The sequence below is a fragment of the Hypanus sabinus genome, chromosome 3 (assembly GCF_030144855.1).
Source record: "Hypanus sabinus isolate sHypSab1 chromosome 3, sHypSab1.hap1, whole genome shotgun sequence".
Classification (NCBI taxonomy): domain Eukaryota; kingdom Metazoa; phylum Chordata; class Chondrichthyes; order Myliobatiformes; family Dasyatidae; genus Hypanus; species Hypanus sabinus.
In genome coordinates this window covers 187,093,472-187,117,332 of record NC_082708.1, presented here as the reverse complement: position 1 = coordinate 187,117,332, position 23,861 = coordinate 187,093,472, and the positions used below count along the sequence as shown (strand labels likewise).

The 23,861-nt window shown below is 43.5% G+C and overlaps 1 protein-coding gene across 5 annotated transcripts in view; it reads right to left on the bottom strand.

Annotated features, from left to right (window-relative positions):
• Positions 1–23,861, bottom strand: part of LOC132391962 (exocyst complex component 6B-like) — an 845,841-nt gene that overhangs the window by 441,366 nt on the left and 380,614 nt on the right. The gene's annotated exons all lie outside the window — the stretch shown is intronic.

The window sequence follows — 23,861 nt, the reverse complement described above, 5'->3', positions numbered from 1 at the left end:
CCAATGCCCCAGATATTTGAATCCCTCCCCCTTGCACCATTTTTCAAGCCACGTATTCATCTGAAATATCCTCCTATTTCTACTCTGACTAGCACGTGGCACTGGTAGTAATTCAGAGATTATTACCTCTGTGGTCCTACTTTTTAGTTTATCTCCTAACTCCATAAATTCATCTTGTAGGACCTCATCCCGTTTTTTACCTGTATCGTTGGTACCTATGAGCACCATGACCACTGGCTGTTCACCCTCCCATTCCAGAATGTCCTGCAGCCGCTCAGAGACATCCTTGACCCTTGCACCAGGGAGGCAACATACCATCCTGGAGTCTCATTTGTGGCTGCGGAAATGCCTATCTATTCCCCTATCACTATAGCTCTCCCACTCCTTTTCCTTCCCTTCTGTGCCACAGAGCCACCCATGGTGCAATGAACTTGGCTGCTGCTGCCTTCCCCTGTTGAGACATCTCCCCCAACAGTATCCAAAACAGTATATCTGTTTAGGAGGGAGATGACCTCAGGGGACTCCTGCACTACCTGCCTACTGCTACACTGTCTAGTGGCCACCCCTTCCCTTTCTGCCTGTGTAGCCTTTACCTGCGGTGTGGCCAACTCACTGAACGTGCTATTCACAGCTTTCTCAGCATCGTGGATGCTCCAGTATGAATCCAATCGCAGCTCCAGACGCTCAATGCGGTCTGCCAGAAGCTGCAGTTGGACACACTTCCTGCACACATATTCGTCAGAGACACTGGAAGTATCCCTGATTTCCCACATGCTGCAGGATGAACAAACCACGGGGCCGATCTCAGCTGCCATGACCTACCCAATACTTGCCTCAACTTTTGAAACTTTCTCCTTTGAAAGGAACTTACCTGGCCTTACCTCACTTGGAGTGAAGCTCGTCCTCAGCCTCTTCTCGTCAAAGCCTCAAATCTCCACTCTTTCACTGGCCCATTTGAGTCAAAGCCTCAAATCTCCACTCCTTCACTGGCCCACTCACTCACTGGCCGCTTTCCACTTAAGCCCATCACCCCTACAGGGGAATAGGCCATAGACAGCAGCTTGCCAGAGCCCTCTGTCCTGGGCTGATAGAAGGTTCGTCAGCCCCGTTCATCCACTTCCACCACACAACGGCATATGTTGTCTAGGTGAAGATCCTTCCTCTCCCAGGGATTAGGTCTTTGGACTTGCTGCTGGTGTTTCTGTAGGTGGGTATTTTTATGGGACAGGGTTTCTCCTTTTGCAGCTGGGCTTGGGACAGTCCACGGTGCAGTTAATGCAGTTTATACTTCCCCTTTAGTTCAGGAGTTCCCAATCTTTCTTATGCCATGAACCAATACCATTAAGCAAGGGGTCCGTGGAGGTTTAGAGGGCAGGAGACTGGAAGGCGATCTTACAGAATTTCCACAGATGCTGCCCAACCTGCTGAGTTCCTCCAGCTTGTTGTACATGTTGCTTTGACCCCAACATCTGCAGTGTACTTTATGTTTATTTTACTTAATTGTTGGGGGCATTGATGAAGAGCTTTAGGGGACTTTATTTTTAATGTCAGGAGAAGTTTGGATAGGACTGTGGATGGTAGAAGTATGGAGGGCTATGGTTCTGGTGCAGGTCAACTGGAGTAGGCAGTTTACATGGCTGAGCCCAGACTAGATGGACCTTAGGGCCTGTTTCTGTGCTGTACTCTTCTACAATCTACGATTCCAGATAGGGTGAATGCATTCAGTCTTTCTCCCAGATCTGGGATAGCAAGAACTAGAAAGTAAAAGTTTAAAGTGAGAGAGGAAAGATTTAAGAGGAGTAGACACTGCCATATGAATAGCTTCAGAATCAGTCATGGCTACTGGATCTCGGATCGCAACAAATCGCATTCACATTGCTTTTCCAGTTAGATTTATGAGTCTCCAGCCCACACCAGCAAATGAGGAGTTAACTCACAGAGCTCCATTGTCACAAATCTCTCAGCAAGTCCATAACAAATAAAACACAATAACCGACAGAACATAATGAGAGCTCAGTCAAAGGCAGTGGCCATATCATCTCGTCCTATCTGATACACATTTGAAGTGTTTACAATTCAGCCAACACTGTTCCAAGGGCAAACGGAGGGCAAGCCACAACAAAATATGAAATCAAACAGGTCAGGGAAAGGTGAGGCCTCGGTTTAACACTGTATTTCAAGGAAAAGCGGACAGGGCGGAGGCAGCGATATACCACAAGGTCATTGACACACAATAGCAATTTAAAGTCAGCATTATGAACAAGGTACTGTATACCAGGATCCTTAAGGTTATTATAGCCGGGGGTGGTAGTGGGGTTAAGCTCCCACTACCTACTAAATGCTCCCAATGCTGTGCGACTCAAATAGTCTCTGATTACCAAGTCCAACTCCTGGCTTTCATGTGTGGCTGAGCTACTAAGCTTGGGGGAACTGTGTCTACTGACAGGAGAGGGGGCAAAGGTGGGTTACTGGTGCCTTAAAACCAGTCACTTCAGACAGATGGGGCTGTTGCTCACCTGGGAGAAGAAAAGCTCCGATCTCAATCCTCCCACTCATGCGGAAGGCTTTAGAAGTAAATCCTGTTGAAAAAATCCAAAACTGGAGTCCCTAAGATAGTCCCACATTGAGGTCAACGCTGGCTGGCAACTCCTGCAGTGTTGCTGGTGCCAAACTGTATTGATCTCTGCCATTCCTCTGGATTTATCACCTGAGTGGAGAGGGTGAGCTGGCTGCATAGGCAACAGCCCACTCTCCATATCATACTGCCCTGGCTTGCGAATATGATGGAGACAACTAGGACACAACATCCATGGCTGACCCCAACTAACGGAGGCCCTCATTGTATACCAACACTCCCTGGCCCTCGATCCTACACCTTCTCCCAGGCACATCTCTACTGGTTGTGCAGAGGGTGGTGGATGTGTAGAGTAAGCTGCTGGGGGAGTGGTAGAGGCAGGTAAAATAAAGACGTTTGGACAGATATCCGGATGGAAGGGGTTTCAAGGGATGTGAGCCAAATGTAAGTCATATCACTAAAACACAGAGCCTAAAACTAGAACATACAATACAGTACAGCCCCTTAGGCCCACGATGCTGTGGCAAACATTTAACCTACTCTGACATCAACTTAACCATTCCCTTCCACATGGTCCTCCATTTTCTTTCATCCAAGTGCTATCTAAATGTTGCTTAAATGCTCCTAATATATCTGCCTCTACCTCCACTCCTACTAGCAGGGCATTCCATGCACCCACTACCCTCTGTGTAAAAACTACCCCCCACCATACTTTCCTTTATCATATTAATATTATACCCATTGGTATTAGCCAATTCCACCCTAGGAAAAAATCTCTAGCTATCCACTCTATCTGTGCCTCTTGTCATTTTGTACACCTCTATCAAGTCACCTCTCATCCTCTTTGTTCTGAAAAGAAAACCCCCTAGCTACCTATCCTCAGGAGAATTAAAGGTAAACCTATTCCATAACTTATTGTAAACAAGAGAGAATCTGCAGATGCTGGAAAAAGGCTCCTAAAGGGTCTCGGCCCAAAACATCGACTGTACTTTCTTCCATAGATGCTGCCTGTCCTGCTGAGTTTCTTTAGCATTTTGTGTGTGTTGCTTGGATTTCCAGCATCTGCAGATTTCCTCGTGGTTGTTGATAAATTCTTGATTGGTCAGGGCATGAAGGGATACGGGGAAAAGGCAGAAAGGGCCAAGTGACCTAATTCTCCTCCTACTTCTTATGGCTTATTATTTTAAATAGCCTCTGACAACGTACTCTAGCCCCTCACGTATGGCTTAGGAACCATTTCTACTGACAGGAGAAGGGGCAAAGGCACCTTAAAACCAGTCACCTTGGGCAGATGGGGTTTGTCAGCCGTGGTTGGCAGCTCATCTAGTAGAAGGAAAATTCTGATCTCAAACCTCCGCTGTCTTGAGGCTATACCCACTCATGCCAAAGGCTTTAGAAGTAAATCCTGTTGAAAAAAATCCAAAACTGGAGTCCCTAAGGTAGTCCCACATTGAGTTCAACACTGACTGGCAACTCCTGCAGTGTTCACTTTGCAGTGTAGAATTAAAATCAATAAAACAACAACAGGAAGTTCAGCCCCTTTGAACTGGATCAAAATGTTCAGCAAAGAGGTCACTCAGTCCACGCCGGTTTCCTCCACTGTAAAGGAGATCACAGCATGAACAGGACTTTGAGGAGATTTGCTATGTCATCAAAGACTCTTACAAATCTCTAGAGAGCTCTAGAGAGCATTATGATTGGTTTCATCACAGCCCAGTGTGGAAGCTCCAAAACATAGGATTGCAAAAGGCTGCACAGCATTGTAAACTCAGCCAGCTCCATCCTGATGATTTAGAACATCTTCAAGAGGCACACAAAATGCTGGAGGAACTTAGGTCACCAATGCAGTGTAGTGGTTAGCACGGCACTTACAGTTCGGGGCATTCCAGAAGTTGGAGTCCAGTTCCTGCGCCATCTGAATGAGTTGGTATGTTTTCCCCATGAAGCGTGTGGGTTCCCTCCAGGTGCTCCAGTTTCCTCCCATATTCTAAAGACATACTGGATAGTAGGTTAATTGGTCATCGTAAGTTGTCCTGTGATTAGGCTGGGGTTAAATTGGTGGGCTGCTAGGCACTGCGGCTCATTGTACTGGAAGTGATGGTTCCGCACTGTATTACTGAACAAATAAATGAAATCAGCAGGTCTGGCAACATCTATGGAGATGAGTGAACAGTTGATGTTTCCGGCCAAGACTCTTCATCAAGACTGAAACGTCAACTGGCTACTCCCCTCCTTGAGGGGGCTCCTTAAGTAAGCGGCAAATATCCATCATTCAATTTTCAAGTTCTGTCGGAGAGCAGGAAATAGCACAAGTACAGTCTTTAACATACCATACAAAATCTTGAGGTACCAGTCCCCAGAAAGACCAATATCAGGAATGTTTCACGTGTTAAAGGCATAGTTTCAGCTTGAGGGAATTATCATTAAACATCTTAAATGTGGACAAGAGAGGCTTTCACTATGAGGACTGCTCTGCTGGGCAACCAGGTGTGTTAGAGGAAGAGCATTGGTGGGAACTCTATCCATAGAAGAAATCCTCAGCCATTAAAGTATGGGATGGAGTTCAAATGATCTCAAAGTAAATTTATTACTTAATTTACTTTGGTAAATTTGGTAAATATGGTACCAAATTTGGTGTTATCATTTATCAGAGGAACTTTGTAAGTACAATTACAAAGAAAGCACAGCATAGTCTCTATGCTCTTAGAAGTATACGAAGATTCAGCGTGACATCTAAAACTTTGACAAACTTTTAGATGTGTGGTACAGAGTATATTGACTGGCTGCATCATGGCCTGGTATGGAAACACCAATGCTATTGAATAGAAAAGCCTACAAATTTAGTGGATATAGCCCAGTTCACCACGGGTAAAGCCCTTCCCACCACTGAGAACATCTGACATGGAGATCGGTTGCAGAAAAGCAGCATCCATCACCAAGGACTCTCTTCTTGCTGCTACCATCAGGAAGAAGGTGCAGGAGCCTCAGGACTCAGAACACCAGGTTCAGGAACAGTTCCTACCCCTTATCCATCAGGCTTATAAATACAACAGAAGTGGGCGCATAGCTATGGAATTGAATAAGAAAACAATTGACTCACATACAGTACTGTGCAAAAATGTTAGGCACATATATATATATAGTTAGGGTGCCAAGGACTTTTGCACAGTGCTGTAGTAATTTTATGTATTGCACTGTACTGCTGCCACAAAAAATAACAAATTTAATGACATGTGAATGATGATAGACCTGATTCTGATATGGGTCTCTATTGAGGACGGAATGGGAAGGAGACAAAGTGAGGGGAATTTTGGTTGGGAAAAGGGGAAGGGAGAAGGGAGGGAGCGGGAAGCACCAGAGAGACATTCCGTAATGATTAATAAACCATTGGTTTGGAATCACATGACCTTGCCTGATGTCTCAGGGCTAGCTACGTCTACACCCAGGCCAACCCTTACACCTGGCACTCCTCTGCCACCTTCCCCACATCTCTCCCGCAGTGCTCCATCCTCACTATTCCCAACATCCTTTACTCCTGCTGGATTTACAAACACGTTCTCTGCTCCACATTAACAAATACAGTACTGTGTGAAAGTCTTGGGCATACCAGCTATAGAAATATGTCTAAGACTTGTGCACAGTACTGTAGGCCTCTCAGAAAAGGAAACGCCACTCTGTTTGGACCAGGCCAGCAAATGAGTTTCTTCCAAGCATAACCAAGCAACTGGCTTTACAAGCAAACTGGTAACACCCAGGTATGGGCAAGCAATGCTACCCCTGGCAGCAACGTTCACATGCTGGGAACAAATAAAATTTCAGAGCTATGTTTTGCCAAAGTCGGGAGTGGGATTCTCACAAGAGCATTAATGTCAGCCAGCTTCAAGAGTTCAGATGAGCAGCATATTGCGTTCCTGCTTTCAAATAATAAAGGTCTTGACAAGGGTGATTTAAGAAATTTTTGAACTGTGCTGAAGGTTTCAATCACTAGGGAATGCAAGTTAGGAATATGAAGGAATAATAATGAGGGAAAAAGGAAGAAAAGCCAGACTCCTCTACCTCAGCCAAATGGCAAGATACCACTGAAGCAGAGAGTATAAATGGGTCAGAGGCAAACAACAGAGGAGATAGGAGCTGATGACAGGTTATGGAAATTGCAGCACAACCGTGAGTTTGGCCATTCACAAAAGGGAGGACAGGAATGAACACAAGTACACACCAAGAAATATTTGCAAAATCGTACAGGAGGTGAACCTTGGGCAAGGCTCAGAGTCATTAAACAATCATCCTGCATCTGGAAAAAACATTTATTCCACACTAGGAGAAAGTATGGAAGATACAGATGGTTATGTTATGAGGAAAGGTTGCATTGATTAGACGTAAATCCCACCAGGTGTATTGAGTGGCGGGGTGGAGATGCATCTCTACCAAAGGAGGTGTAAGGCACTCCTTCCCTCATCTAGCCTGTAGTTGGTCAAGGTGTAGAATCTGCTTAGCCCCCCCAGTCAGGGTCACTTAAAGCCATGGGAGCAGGTCATATGAGCAGCTGATGCATATCACAAGTCCTGGTTATGTGACCACTGACGCCAGGCAGACAATGCTGAAGAGTGCTGATAATAGCTGGGGTCACCCCTCTTGTAAAGACACTGCCGAGAAGAAGGCAATGGCGAGCCACTTCTGTGGAAAAATTTGCCAAGAACAAGCATGATCTCGGAAAGACCATGATCGCCCATGTGATACAATATGGCCCATAACAAATGGACATAACAGTGGGCACAGTAATGTAGTGGCTAGTGCAAAACTATTACACTGCCAGCGACCCAGGTCCCAGCACCACAGTCTGTAGATAGTTTTACGTACTCCTTGTGGCCACACAGCTTTCCTCTGGATGCTCCATTTTCCTCCCACATTTCAAAGAAGTACTGGTTAGTCGGTTAATTGGTTACATGATGTCATTGGGCAATGCAGGCTTGTGAGTCAGACAGATCGGTTACTGTGCTGTAAATAAAATAAAATAAAAATAAATAAAATATCAAGAGAGGATGGAACCGAAGTTTTGAGGATGAAATAGGGATTTGGAAAAAAGAGATAGAAACCATATATTTCCTTTGTTGGGGGAAATCCAGATAAGAGGGGGCAGACCATAAAACTGGAGCCTGGCTACACAAAGGTGATATCAAGAAGAACTTTGAAACACAAATTGGAAATCTGGAACTATAAGACCATAAGGTATAGGAGCAGAAGTAGGCCATTCAGCCCACCGAGTCTGCTCCGCCATTCAATCATGGGCTGATCCAATTCTTCCAGTCATTCACTACTCCCCTGCCTTCTCCCCATACACTTTGATGCCCTGGCTAATCAAGAACCTATCTATCTCTGCCTTAAATACACCCAATGACTTGGCCTCCACAGCCACTTGTGGCAATAAATTCCACAGATTTACCCTCTGACTAAAGTAATTTCTCCGCATCTCAGTTCTAAAAAGACCTCCTTCAATCCTGAAGTCATGCCCTTTTGTCCTAGAATCCCCTACCATGGGAAATAACTTTGCCATATCTAATCTGTTCAGGCCTTTTAACATTTGGAATGTTTCTATGAGATCCCACTATTACGCCCTCCCCAGCAGAAGGAGGATTTTTGGAGACAAAAGACTTGGCAAATGCCAGAATCCGGATGAAAACAAAAAGGATGATGGAAGAACTGGGCAGGTCTGGCAGCATCTCTGGAGGCAAATGGTCCATAATTTTGCTTCAGACAGATGCCTTGCATCAGAACCAAGAAGGAAAATGAAGTTTATAGGTGAAGCCAGATGGGAAGGGGATTGGTAAATTAATAAATCAGTAAAGAGGTTATTATTGATGCATGTACTGAGCGAGCCACAGTGAAAAACCTTGCTTTTTGCATCCAATTCATTACCTCACTGCACTGAGGTAGTACAGGGGAAAACAGAATGCAGGGTCACAGGGATATACTATCCATCATCGAGGACCACGCCCATCCAGGCCATGCTCTCTTCTCACTGCTGCCAACAGAAAGGAATAAACAGTTTTTTGCTTATTCATTTATGGGATGTGGGTATCATCATCTAAGCCAGTAGTTATTACCCCTTACTCATTAGGTTCTTGAAACAGAGGAGATAACTTCACTCAACTTCACTCACCCCCACACTGAACCGTTCCCACACTCTAATGACTCACTTTCAAGGACCCTTCATCTCATGTTCTCGATATTTATTGCTTATTTATTCATAAGAACATAAGAAATGGGAGCAGGAGTTGGCCATCTGAACCTTCGAACCTGCTCCACTCTTCAATAAGATCATGACTGATCAGGCCACTGGCCCATCTACACCTACCTGCCTCTTCCCCATAACTCTTAGTTCCCCTACTATGCAAAAACTATTATTATTTGTTTTCTGTTTCTTTTTTATTTGCACAGTTTGTTGTCTTTTGCACATCGGTTTGCTTGTCTGTCTTGCTGTGTGCAGTCTTTCATTTTATCCCAGCACAGCCTTGGACTGTGTTGATTATTGATGCAAATGACACATTCCAGTGTATGTGACCAATAAAGCCAATCTCAGTCTGTTCTGTAATGTTGTATGTTCTATATTAATAAATCCAACATCATATAAACAATGAGAAGCAACAGGTAAGTGTATTCAAGATTCAAAATTCAAAGGTTGCTTATTTTAAAGGAGTGTAAAGAACAACAAAATGATTGTTACTCCGGATCTGAAGCAGCATAAAAAACACAATAAGCATAAAGAACACAATAACAAAGATAAACAAACCAAAAAAAATTGGCTGCCACACTGGTGTAAAGGTTAAAGAGTTCATCGTACCCTGTTCCAGAGCACAAAGACTTAGCTGGACTCCAGTCCAGTATTATTGGTGAATCAGAAAAGAAACAACATTAATTCCATTCCTATCGAAACATTTGAGGAGGAATTTCCTTGGTTCTCTGTGAAACATTATCCTTAACCAAACCAACAATAATGTTTATCTGAAAATTAATTTTGCTACTCTTTCAGTACAACTGTAGGAGCTGTTTTTATTATATGGCTGTTGCCCAAGAGGGCGACACTAACATGCCTTAATGACTACCGTCCAGTGGCACTAACCTCAACAATAATGAAGTGCTTTGAGTGACTGGTTATGGATCACATTAAATCCCATCTTCCCGCTGCATTGGACCCATTCTAGTTTATTTATCACTCAAATCATTCCACTGATGACACCATCACCCCTGACCGCCCCTCTGTCCAGTCCCACCTGGAAAACGGCGCCTCATATGCCAGGATACTGTTCATCGACTTCAGCTCAGCGTTTAATACAATCATCCCTTAGAAGCTGGTGAATTAACTATCCTTATTGGGTCTCAACGTCTCTTGCTGTATTTGGATCTTGGGCTTCTTGACAGAAAGACCACAGTCAGTCCATGTTGACAACAACAACTCTAGTTCCATCACGCTGAGCACCCCTCAGGGCTGCGTGCTCAGCCCGCTGCCGCTCAAGTTATTGATCTATAACTGTACTGCTAGATCCAGTTCAAAATGAATCGTGATCGCTAATGGCACAACAGTAGTTAGCCTCTGTACAACAACGCCATACACAGAGGAGGTAGAGTGAATGGAAGAATGCGTGAACACAACTTGAGTCTCAATGTGAACAAGTCTAAAGAGAAGACTGTGGACTTTAGGAAGATACAGGCTGACCACTGCTCACTGAACATAAACAGCTTCTCTATGGAGAGAGCTAGGAGCCTCAAGTTTCTGGGAATGCAAGTAATGAACAATCTCAACTGGTCCTTCAACACCACCTGTTTAGTCAAGAAAGCACAGCAGCATCTCCACTTCCCGAGGAGGAGATACCGTGGCACTAGGGCAAGCAATGTTAGAATGGGAAACAGCTTCTTCCCTCATACCATAGGACTACTGAACTCCCTGCCGCCACCCAGGTCTCATCACCTACTAAGTGCTAGTAATGTTGTCCTGCTTATTTTTTAACTTGTGTTGTAAATGCACCATGTTATTTGTTAATCTATTTGTGGTGATATTACTTTATGTGTTGTATGTGAATTAGATGTACTGTGTTGTGCACCTTGGTCCGGAGGAACATTGTTTCGTTTGGCGGTATACATGTACACAGTCGAAATAACAATAAGCCTGAACTTGAAATTGAAAGATGTGAAAGGCGCCAAATAAATCCAACCAACCCTCCCACAGCCACATGTTAACGGAAGACTTAGCAAAGATATGTTAGCAATTCTCTGGCACTGTGCTGGCAGCCGGAGAGCATTGGAAAATGACAGTCAGAACTTCAGTGATTTCCTTCCACGCTGCTCACCAGCTCTGGATACCTTTCATCCTGCTCTTTCTGTTTATAAAAACAGAAGTTTTGTCTGAATTCCTTTCAGATGTTCCCTGGTGGTTGAGTGTCAGTTGTACCAATTATCTCAAGTTCCTCTGGAATCAGAATCATGTTTATCATCACTGACATATGTAGTGAGTTCTGTTGTTCTGTGGCAGCAGTTACATAAAAAACTACATATTACAATAATACATTAAAAAAAATAGTGCATTGAAGGAGCAAATGTGTACAATTCAGACGGCTGATGGCACAGGGGAAGAAGCTGTTCTTAAATGATTGTCTTCAGGCTCCTGTACCCCCTCCGGCAGTAATGATAAGAGGGCATGTCCTGGATGGCAGGGGAATTTCAAGATGGCATCGCCTCTTGAAGATGTCCTTGATAGTGGGGAGCTTACAACCCTCTAGAGCCTTTTCCAATCCTGTGCCCCTCCATACCAAACAGTGATGCAAACAGCCAGAGGGCTCCCCACTATACATATGTAGAAATAACTTGAATCTTCGATGACATATCAAATCTCCTCAAACTCCTAATGAAATAGAGCTGTTGGCATGCCTTCTTTATAATTCCATCAACATGTTGAGCACAGGATAGTCCTTCAGAAATGTTGAATCTGCTGTACCTTTCCACTGCTGATCCCTTGATGAGGACTAGTGTATGTTGTCCTGATTTTGCCACCCTGAAGTCCACAGTCAATTCCTCGTTCTTGATGTTGAAGGCAAGTTTGATGTTAGTACACAGCTGATACAGCAACCTAGTACTTAGTTAAAGACCATGCAGAGGCAGCTGTAAGACTGGCATTCAATTTCCACCACAGTCTGTAAAGAGTTTGTACATTCTCCCCATGACCGTGTTAGTTTCCTCCGGGTGCTCGGTTCTCTCTCGTATTCCAAAGATGTACGGTTAGGGCTAGTGAGTAGTGGGCATGCTATTTTGACAACGGAAACGTGGTGATACTTGTCACTCTCTGATTTGATGTAAATGACTCAGTTCACTATCGGTTTTCATTACATGCGACAAATAAAGCTAATCTTTATCTGTGATTTCGTAAAACCATGGAATTCATTGAGGACTTCAGGAAGGGGGAAATGGAGCAGTTCTCATTGAGGAGTCAGCGATGGAAAGCTTCAAACTCTCAGAACAAGCCCAAGGACTTTCCAAAGGTTGCCAATGCTTCGGGGCAAGGGTTTTATCACCTGGACGTGAAGATGAAATTACATTTTCCTTCCACTTGTTTCCTTTCCTATGTATTGGTTTCTGCAAGGAATCTATGCGGTCAGGCTTGACCACAGAGACCATAAGACATAGGAGCAGAATTTGGACATTCAGCCCATCAAGTCTGCTGCACCTTTCCATCATTGCTAATTTATTATCTCTCTCAACCTCATTCTCCTGCCTTCTCCCCTTAACCTCTGACACCCTGACTAGTCAAAAACCTATCAACTTTCACTTTAAGTATACCCAATGACTTGGCATACACAGCCATCTGTGGCAATGAAGTTCACAGATTCACCATCCCCTGGCTAAATAAATTCCTCTTCATCTCTGTTCTAAATGGACACCCCTCCATTCTGAGGTTGTGACCCTGGTCATGAACTCCCCCACTACAGGAAACATCCTCAGCACATCCAATCTATCTAGGCCTTTCAATATTTAAAAGGTTTCATCGAGATTCCCCCCTCATTCATCCAAACTCCAGTGAGTATCGGCCCAGAGCCATCTAATGCTCCTCATATATTAACTCTGTCAATCCCAGAATCATTCTCGTGAACCTCCTGAGGCTACAACATCTTATTTTCCCGTCAGTTTCATTTGTTACCATTGCGGTATGGTTCCTTAAGGTTGTCATAGCCTGGAGAAGTAATGAGGATAAGCTCCCACTATCTATTAAATGCTTCCAAAGGAGATTTAAAATAAAGTGAAAGTAAAAGATGAACATTGTGGAGAGAACACAAGTTTTCCACGAAACAACTGCATCTCTTCCAAAGTGCTCTAGGGCATTTAGCTTCAGATCTGCATTTGGCCTCTCCAAAACTGTAATGTTTTGATGTACATGTGACAAATAAATCTGAACAACAAAGTTCCAGTCCATCGCAAAGCAATCAATACTCCCTGAAAAAGCAAATAATGACTAATAATTACATAATGGAATGGCCAACGTAAATACAGTGGATTCCGGTTAATCATGACACATCAGAACCAGTACATTTTAATTCAATTAGCTGAAGATTCATGGAAATTGTTAAAAACAGATGTATAAAAAAGATTTTATATATATATATATATATATATAAAAACCACCACTTAACTAAGTAACAAAAGATGTAGTCAAATGAAATACAGAACAAATTAGAACACTAACAATGTTATTACAGTACTATAAAAATAGCTCCTGCCGGCCAACGGTGTAGTGGCATCAGCACTGGACTTCGAGGTGAGTGGTCGCAGGTTTGAATCAGAACGGCTCTTTGCAATGCTTTCCATCCGTGCTGGGTTGAGCTAGCAACTCATCCTCAAAAAAACACGTAAAGGTGTGCTACAAGGTGTGGAAAGGAACAACAACAACAACAACAAAACTACTTCCTAATAGTTATCAACGGAGGAATTCACCTAGTGTATGGTGACGTCTTCTTTTGATTGAATGTAAATGAATAAAATCAGTGCGGACACTAGGTGCAGATAATGGACGGCCTTCATACAATGGTTTCAACGATTCCTCCTCCAAATCTTCATTCTCATTGTAACATTCAAGATGATTCTCAATACCTTCAAATTCTTTGTAGTGCCTAACTTGCTGAAGTAGTGAAATAGTTTCACTCCCGGCTGTTTCTGGTACCTCCAAGCCTAAATGGTTGAAATCGCAGTGAGCAAAACAGTTCTGAATTGTCTTACTGCTTTTTTCTCACCAACTATCAGTGATAAAAATCTCTGCTTTTCGAACACAAACACGTGTAACTGGCACTTCTTAAAAACTTCGCTCGAAGTACAGTGTAGTTTTTAAATGGCCACAGAAGGTCACAAGACTGACGCTAGATCAAAACTTCAGCAACAGTCTCTTGTCCCAAATAAACATAGCAGCATAGTGTCCCAAATAAATGAAGGAAACCCCAAATACGTTCTCAATTAGTTTTTGTTATTTAGGAGTTGTCGCAAATAAGTGGCTGCCCCGATTGAACAATGTCTCAGTTAAACAGAGTCCACTGCATTTGGCCAACAATCAGTCTGAGAAGTATCACATCACTGTCACATAATCCACCCCGCTTCCCCAATAAACTCCTCGTCAGCTTCAGATCTGCATGTACCCAGCGACCTCTGAACTTTCGTGCTCTCATGTGTTAAGAGTCTGACAGCGTGGGAATGACTGAATCACTGCTATCTGATTGGATATCGTATTTCAAAGTCCAAACTACCCTGCTAAGTGGCTGCATTTCTTTCTGACTGCAACTGATTATCTCAATTATCTGGTCAATAGATATGGGGTACGATATTCACCCCGGCAAAAAAAATAAAACTCCCAACGGTTTTGAGATAATCAGGACAACTTACAGTCAACTCTCAGGGCACATCTGCAAGGAATTCAGGCGAAAGCTCTCACTGCTTGTGAGTGGTGAGAGCGTGGAATTTCTTCCAAAGGGAGTGGTTGAGGGGGAACAACGGAGAGGTCATGCTAAACAAACACAGGGAGAGGAAAGGAAAAGAAGGATTTGTTTTTACAATAAGTAAGTCCAGGGTGAAATGTATCCAAAGCTGGTAAGCAGCAAGGAAGGAAGTAACAGCGATTCTGACAGTCATTTTCCAATCCTCTCTGGTTGCAAGAACAGTGCCAGAGAACTATTAACATACCATTGCTTAAAAATAAAGGAGAGGTGAAGTGATTGAACGTCACCCTTCCTACCCTTGCCTGGTAAATGCTAAGTGACAGTGCCATATGTCACTGGAAAAGGCACAGATGAAAAGCGTGCAGTCTAACTACTACATTTGGCAGTCTGGCCTGTTTCATAGCCATAGAGCACTACAGCACAGAAAAAGGCCCTTCAACCCATCTAGTCCATGCTGAACTACTATTCCACCCAGTCCCATTGACCAGCAGCTGGACCACAGCCGTCCATGCCCTACCTATCCATGAGTCTATCCAAACTTCTCTTTGTAGAAACTTTATGTATATACAATCAGTCTATATATACAGTACAAGCTAATCTTGTATACAGCCACATACATAATACTTGCTTTTATATTTATGTTTATTGAGTTCCTTTATGCTTATGGTTTTTTTTATGCTGCACTGGATCTGGAGTAACAATCATTTCGCTCTCCTTTACACTCGTGCTTTGAAGAATAACAATAAATAACCCTGAATCTTGACATCGAACCTACCTTCACCACTTACGCTGGCTGCTCATTCCACTCTCTCACCACCTTCTGAATGAACAAGTTCCCCCTCGTGTTCCCCTTAAACATTTCACTTCTCATGTTAACATCTAGTTCTAGTCTCAACCAACCTCAATGGAAAAAGCCTGCCTGCGCTTGTACTATTTATACTCCTTATAAGGGTCGCACACAAAATGTTGGAGGAACTCAGCAGGCCAGACAGCATCTATGAAAAACAGTAAATGATCAACATTTCAGACCAAGACCCTTCATCAGGACTTACAAGCGTGACGGGGTGGAATACATCTCTGCCAAGGAAGTGTAGGGCACACTTTCCCTCCGCAAGCCTGCAGGTCACCCTTGGGCAAGGTGTAGTACCTGCTTAGCCCCCCCCCCCCCCACCCCGATCAGGGTCACGTGAAGCCATGGGAGCGTGTGGTGGATGGTCGCATGAGCAGCTGGTGCATATCACATGTCTTGATTTATGCAACCACAGACAACAGGCAGACAATCTCTGAAGAGTATTGATACTGGTTGGGGTCACCACCATCGTAAAGACACTGCCCAGAAGAACACAATGGCAAACCACTCCTGTAGGAAAATTTGCCAAGAACTATCATGGTCATGGAGGCCATGATCGCCCACGTCATACGGCACAGCACAAAACAGATGCTCTTTATAATTTTATACCAAAAGAAACATCATATGCCAGTGTGGTCTTAACCTAAGGCTTTAAGGTCACCCTAACCCTACTGCAACAATGGAACACTGTACGCAATCTCTTCAAGTCCTTGTGTCCCTGCAAAGTGCGACACAAGTGGATAGGGTGGTAAAGAGGCATACTGCATGCTTGCATTCATCAGCTGGAACATTTGAGTATAAAAGTTGGCACGTCATGTTGCAGCTGTATAAAACTTTGCGTAGGCCAGATTTTGAATATTGCGTGAAGTTCTCTTCACTCCGTTACAGAAAGGATGCGAGGACTTCAGACAGGGTAGAGAAGGGGTTCACCAGTATAATGCCTCGATTGGAAAGAATAAGCAGAGGTTGAACAAACCAGAAGCTGAAGAGAAACCTTTTAGAAGTTTATTAAATTATGAGAGGCAGAGATAGTTTTCTTCCCAGACATTTCCCAAATGTCAAATACTAGTGAGCATGGCTTTAAGGTGATGCTAACCCTACCTCAACAACGGAACAATATAGACCACTTCTTCGACTCGTCTCTCATGTCTTCTTATGCTTCTTATTTGTGCTAATGTTGTCTTTTTCTTCACTGTCTTGCATAATTCATGAATAATTAATGTCCTGTGTATTTCTGACCATTGAACAGTACAGAAGACTACAGGCCCTTCAGCCCACAATGTTATGCCAACCATTTAAACTTCCACACTTCATTACCCTTCACTTCCACACAGACCTCCATTTTACTATTATCCCACACGTCTAAGAGTCTCATAAATGTCCTTAATGTATCTGCCTCTACCACCACCCCTGGCAGGGTGCTGCATGCACCCACCAGTATCTATGTAGAAAACTTACCGGTACTTTGACATTCCCGCTATACTTTCCTTCAATGAACTTAAAGTAATAACCCTTCCACTAGGACTGGTACATAGACTAATAGAGTACTACAGCACACAAACAGACCCCTTGGCTCCTCTGTCAAACCTTTAAACTGCCTAGACCCATCAACCTGCACCAGGGCCATACCCCTCCCATCCACGTACCTATTCAACTTTCTCTTAAACACTGAAATCAAAATCACATCCACCACCTGCGGTAGCAGCTTGTTCCACACTCTCACCACCCTCTGAGTGAAAATGTTTCCTCTCAGGTTTCCCAATTCACTGATTCTATTCTATTTCTTTGCTCTGTAAATGCCCAGAAGAAAATGAATCTCAGGAAAGTATATGGTGACATACAGGTACTTTGATAGTAAGTTTACTTTGAGCCTTTGAGGAAAGGTTCAGAGGGATATGAGCCAAAAGCAGGCAAATGAGTTTACATGGGAATCTTGGTCGGTATGGACAGTTGGGCCGAAAGGCCTGGTGTTGTGCTGCATGACCCTATGATTCTCTGACAAATAGAGGTCAAAATATTGTAATTTACAGGAAAGGGAATCATCAGACTGTACTGGAATGTAAACAGTTTGCACAGGAACAGATTGGAAATGATACATGCTGTAGCGAGAACTCTTCGGGGAAACCTATTTTGAACATCAATCACAATTGACAAATCAGGGCAGTTCTCCTGTTCTTGACTAATTCCAATGGAATTTGGGATTAAAGGAGGAGATAGGCAATGCGATGTGATTGTGTAATCATTTGTTCGCAGTTTACTTGAATGCCCTGGAGCACAAAACACAAGCAATGGGCATAAACACTTAACAAGCGAGACCACCAAATGTTTATCCATCAGCGTGGTATGGGAAAAATACCACCTACGAACATGTACAATTCTCTCCAGTCTCTAGCTAACCTGGTTCATCTTTGTAAGGAGGCTGATAAAATTAGGAACTCAGTAAAGTCACCAGGAAGGCATTACTCTTGCAATGCTCCTTGACTTATTGGGCATGAAACAAAAATTTCAACTGGATAGCTATAGACTTAGAGCCATGGAGCACTACCGCACAGAAACAGTCCCCTCGACCCACCTACTCTGTTATTCTCCTAGATGTTCTGACCCACATCTGGGCCATAGCCTTCCACACTCCCCCCAATCCAAATACTGCAATCAAACCTACATCTAACACTTCCGTTAGCAGCTCAATCCACACTCTCATCTCTCTCTGTGAGAAGTTCCCTCTCATGTTCCCCTTAAACGTTTCACTTTTCACACAGAACCCTTACTTCTAGCCTCACCCAACCTCAGTGGAAAAAGGCTGCTTGCATTAACCCTATCAATACATACAAAACAGCTGCAGGAATAGGCCAGCTGGCCCATTGAGTCTGCTCCGCCATTCAGTAAGATCATGGCTGATCTGACCATGGACTCATCTCCACCCATCTGCCATTTCCCTTTAATTCCCCTATTCTGCAAAGATCTATCCAACCTTGTCTTAAATATATTTACTGAGATAGCCTCCACTGCTTCACTGGGCAGAGAATTCCACAGATTCACCACACTCTAGGAAAAGTAGTTCCTCCCAGATATTCCACCCAGTTCACCCACCCCAGATATTCTCTTCTCCCACCTCCCAATGGGCACAAGATACAAAAGCCTGAAAGCACATACGATCAGGCTCAAAGACATTTTCCATCCCACTGTTACAAGACTACTGAGCAGTCTCCTAGTACAATAACAAGGACTTTTGACCTCACAATCTCCCTTGTTATGACCTTGCCCTTTATTATCTGCCTCCACTGCAACTCTCTGTAACTGCAGCGAGCTGCCAGCAGAAGTGGTGGATGCAGGTTCAACTTGGACATTTAAGAGAAATTTTGACAGGTACGTGGATGGGAAGAGCATTAAGTGTATGTCAATGGAACTAGCTGGATTAATGATTTGGCACAGGCTAGATAGGCCAAAAAGGCCTGCTTTTGTGCTGTAGTGTTCTATGACTCCAATACTTCACTCTGCATTCTGTTATTGTTTTCCCTTGTCCTATCTCAATGCCTGTCATTATGAAATAATCTGCATGGACAGAATTTTACTTTTTTATTTAGAGGTACAGCCCTTCTGGCCCAACCAGCCCACATCACCTAATTACACCCATAGGACCAATTAACCCACTAACCCTTGGTGCCAACATAGCATGCCCATACCTTTCGACCTCCTAACCACATGTCTGAAACGTGGGAGGTAACCGGTGCACCAGGAGGAAAGTAGCACGGTCACAGGGAGAACACGCAAACTCCTTACAGGCAGCGCCGCAATTGAAGCCCGGTCACTGGTGCTGTAAAGCGTTACGCTACCGTCCAAGGCACAAGTTATACTGAGCAACAGACAAAAACTGCCGGAGGAACTCAGCAAGTAAGGCAGCACTGACAGAGAGGAATGAACAGTCAATGCTTTGTACTGTACCACAGTGCACGTGGCAATAATAAACCAATTTACCAGCTCGTACTAAAGCAACTGGAATTCCATCAGGAGAGCAGGGAAGCAGGGAGAACCCCATTCTGGTACAGGGCTGCTGACTTAAATGTGAGATCATTTGGTGTAGCGGTGAGCATGATGTTATTACAGCTGGGGCACTGGAGTACAGAGTTCAATCTAGCGCCGTCAAGGACTTTGTACATTCTCCTCGTGATTGTGTGGATTTTATCCGGAGGCTCCGGTTTCCTCCCACAATCCAAAGGTGTACTGGTTAATAGGTTAATTGGTCATTGTAAATTGTCCTCTGATTAGGCTAGGGTTAAATCGGTGGGTTGCCTGGCGCTGGGGCTCAAAGGGCCAGAACGGCCTAATCCACACTGTATCTCTAAAAAATCCTGTTTTTGGGAGAGCTGTTTAAGATACTGAATGTTTGTGCATACACTCCTTTCAGCTATTCACTCAGCCCAGTGAACTCAGGAAGTGATTTCCAACTGAGGAAACTCTTCAGATTTCTACGGGGTACAAATGAGCGACCTATTTTCCAGCCTTATCAGGAACAATAGATCCGTGAAAAGATTTGAAGCCAGTTTGCTGCTAACCCTGCCATTGACCCCCATGGACGAGCGCCTTGCCACTCCTGACCTTCCTGAGAGAGTTCAGTGCTTCCTGTGGCAAACGTTCCCAGATAGCAGAGTCTCTCCCGGCTTCCAGCTGCCAGTGACGGGATTTGCAGACACCTACACCCTCTGTCACCAGGACTCTGACCATGGCCTGACCCCGGGAAACAATCCGGAGCACAACACTGAACTTTTGCACTGCAGAGTAACGAAGGGAAAGCAGGTGAAGCTGGCGCAGCAGGCCTGAGCCTGTCGTATCTTCCCTTTCCATCTCAGCTCTGCTTTGATCGCTCGATGCACACTGAACTACAGGCGAGAAATGACCTGAAGTAAAATATTTGCTCAAAAAGACAAGATCAGACTGAATAAATTAAAAGTGATAGATCTTTGTACAGTTGCAGGGTACAGCTTTGTACAGCACAGTACCATTGTTGGCCCAATCGAAAGGTAGTGGCAAATAGGAGAAAGAATGGAAATCTGGCTGAACAGTACCACAACAGCAACCTCTCACTACATGTCAAAGAGCTGATGATCAACTACAGAAGAAAGAAACTGGGGGTCCATAAGCCAGCCCTCGGCAGGGGATCGGAGGTGGAGAGGGTCAATAACTTTAAATTCCTTGACATTATCTCAGAGGATCTGTCCTGGGTCCAACTCACAAGTGCCATGTCAAAAAAGGCATGACAATGCCTCTACTTGCTTAGAAGTTTGTGTAGATTCAGCATGTTATCTAAAACTTTGACTAACTTCTATATATGCTTAGTCATGACTGGTTGCATTACAGCTCAGTATGGAAACACCAACACACAGGAATGGAAAAGTCGACATAAAGTGGTGGATACACCTCAGTCCATCACAAGCAAAGCCCTCCTCACCAATGAGCACACCTGCATGGAGCACTGCTTCAAGAAAGCATCGTCCATCATCAAGGAACCCCACATCCAGACCTTTCCCTATTCTTGCCATCATCCTAAAGTAGGAAGTACAGGAGCCTCAGGTACCACGGCAACAGGTTCAGAAACAATTATTACCGGACAACCATAACCTGAACCATAGGGGATAACTTCACTCACCCCAATGCCGAATGGATTCTACAACCAACAGACTCATTTTCAAGGACAGTTTACAACTTGAGTTCTTGATAGTATATTTTCACACCGTCAGTCTTTGTTCATGTACAGTATTTTAGTGAATTCTACAAGATTTTTTACTTTCATGTAAATTCCCCTTTATTTCTGTGAATGCCTGAAAGAAAATAAATCCCAAGGTAGTACATGATAACATATTTGGCACTTTAAATTTTGGATTCTACTATCTTGCTTCTGATATAAACTTTCAAATGGGAACGGGCCAGGGGTCAAACAGGAGTTACAATAATAAACTGCTGTTGCCAGGTACCTACCCTAGATGTGCTGATACCTGTCGAGTGCCAAAAGGTAAAAAGACTGTGCAGTGCAGGAAACGGTACCTTCCTGGGCTGCAGGCTGTGCAGCAAAAGACTTCAAGCTTCATCTACATATCTCGTCAAAACATGACACATGGAACTTGAGTGAGAGCTGACTCACAGGCTGAGCTGTGCAGGTCAACACTTAGGAGGGTCCAAACACAGAACAGTAGCTTCTCCCACTTTTTCAGCAAAGAACTCCCTCAGTGCTTATTTACATTTGTGATGTCTGTCACTCCAATATCTCCAAGAGCATTGAAAAGGCATTGTCAGCGCAAAACAATTCAGTTGACCATAAGGCATAGGAGCAGAATTTGGCCATTTGGCTCAATGAGTCTAGTCCATCAATTCACCGTAGTGGTTCCCTCTCAACCCCAGTCTTCTGCTTTCTCTCCATAACCTTTCATGCTCTGAATAATCAAGAACCAATCAAACTCCACCTTAAATGTACTCAGTGATTTGGCCTCCCCAGCCACCTGTGGAAACGAATTCAGAGCTTCACTACCATCTGCTAAATTAATTCTTCCTCATCTCCATTCTAAATGAACAGACCTTTGTTCTGAGTCTGTGCCCTCTGGCCTAGACTCCCCCACCAAAGGAAACATCCTTGCCCTATTCAGATTCAGATTCTAGGTCTTTCAACATTCAATAGATTTCAATGAGATCTCATTCTTCTAAATTCTAGCAAGTACAGGCCCAAAGCCTCAATCACTGCTCATATGTCAACACTTTCATTCCCAGAATCATTCTCGTGAACGTCCTCTGGATCTTCTCCAATGTCAGCACATCTTTTCTTAGAAAAGGAGCTCAAACTGCTCACTCATTATAACATTAGAAAAGTGAAAACAAATTGGTCTATATTATTATAATTACTATCAATTTATTTGATTGCATAATTACTCACCCCCTTGAAGTCAGTATTTAGTAGATGTACCTTTGGCAGCAATTACATCCTTCAGTCTGTGTGGATAGGTCTCTATCAGCTTTACATATCTGGGCACTACAATTTTTCCCCATTCTTCTTTACAAACCTGCTCAAGCTTTGTTAGACTGCATGGGGATCATGAGTGAACAGCCCTTTTCAAGTCCAGCCACAAATTCTCAGTTGAATTGAGGTCTGGACTCAGACTTGGCCACTCCAGGGCATTAATGTTGTTGTTTTTAAGCCATTCCTGTGTAGCTTTGGCTTTATGTTTGGTGTCATTGCCTTGTTGGAAAACAAATCTACTCCCAAGTCACATTTCTCTTGCAGACTGCATCAGGTTTTCCTCCAGGATTTCCCTGTATTTTGCTGAATTCATTTTGCCCTCTACCTTCACAAGCCTTCCAGGGCCTGCTGCAGTGAAGCATCCCCACAGCATGATGCAGCCAACACCATGCTTCACAGTAGGGATGGTGTGTTTTTGATGATGTGTGGTCTTTGGCGGTCCAAACATAGTGTTTAGTCTGATGGACAAAAAAGCTCAATTTTGGTATAATCAGAATATAGAACTTTCTTCCAGCAGACTTCAGAGTCTCCCACATGCCTTCTGGCAAACTCTAGCTGAGATTTCAAGTGAGTTTTTTCAACAGTAGCTTTCTCTTTGCCATTCTCCCATAAGGCTGCGACTGCTGAAGCACCCAGTAAACAGTTATTGTATGTGCAGTCTCTCCCAGCTCAGCCACTGAAGCTTGTAACTCCTTCAGAGTTGTCATAGGTCTCCTGGTGGCCTCCCTCACCGGTCCCCTTCTTGCATGGTCACTCAGTTTTTGAGGACGGCCTGTTCTAAGCATATTTACTGCTGTGCCATAATCTTTTCATTTCTTGATGATCAACTTAACTCAACTTAACTTGATCAACTCCAAGGAATATTCAGTGACTTGAAAATTTTCTTGTAACCATCTCCCGACTTGTGCTTTTCAATAACCTTTTTGCAGAGTTCCTTAGAGTGTTCTTTTGTCTTCATAGTGTAGTTTTTGCCAGAATACTGACTCACCCGCAGTGGGACCTTCCAGATACAGGTGTAATTTTACTACAATCAATTGAAATACTTTGACTGTACACCAGTGATCTCCATTTAACTAATTATGTGACTTCTCAAACCAATTGGCTGCACCAGTGATGATTTGGTATGTCATATTAAAGAGGGTGAATACTTATACAATCAATTATTTTGTGTTTTATATTTGTAATGAATTTAAATCACTTTGTAGAGATCTGCTTTCACTTTGACATGAAATGAGTCTTTTTCTGTTAATCAGTGTCAATAAAGCCAAATTAAATTTAAATCCACTGCAATTCAATGTTGTAAAACAATAAAACATGAAAACTTCCAGGTGGTGAATACTTTTAATGGGCTCTGTATATACTGTATTTCTTAATACATTTTATAGTATATTGATTTATGGCACTATTCTGCTGCCATAAAACAAGATTCATGACATATGTCAGTGATAATAAACTTGATCCTGATTCACT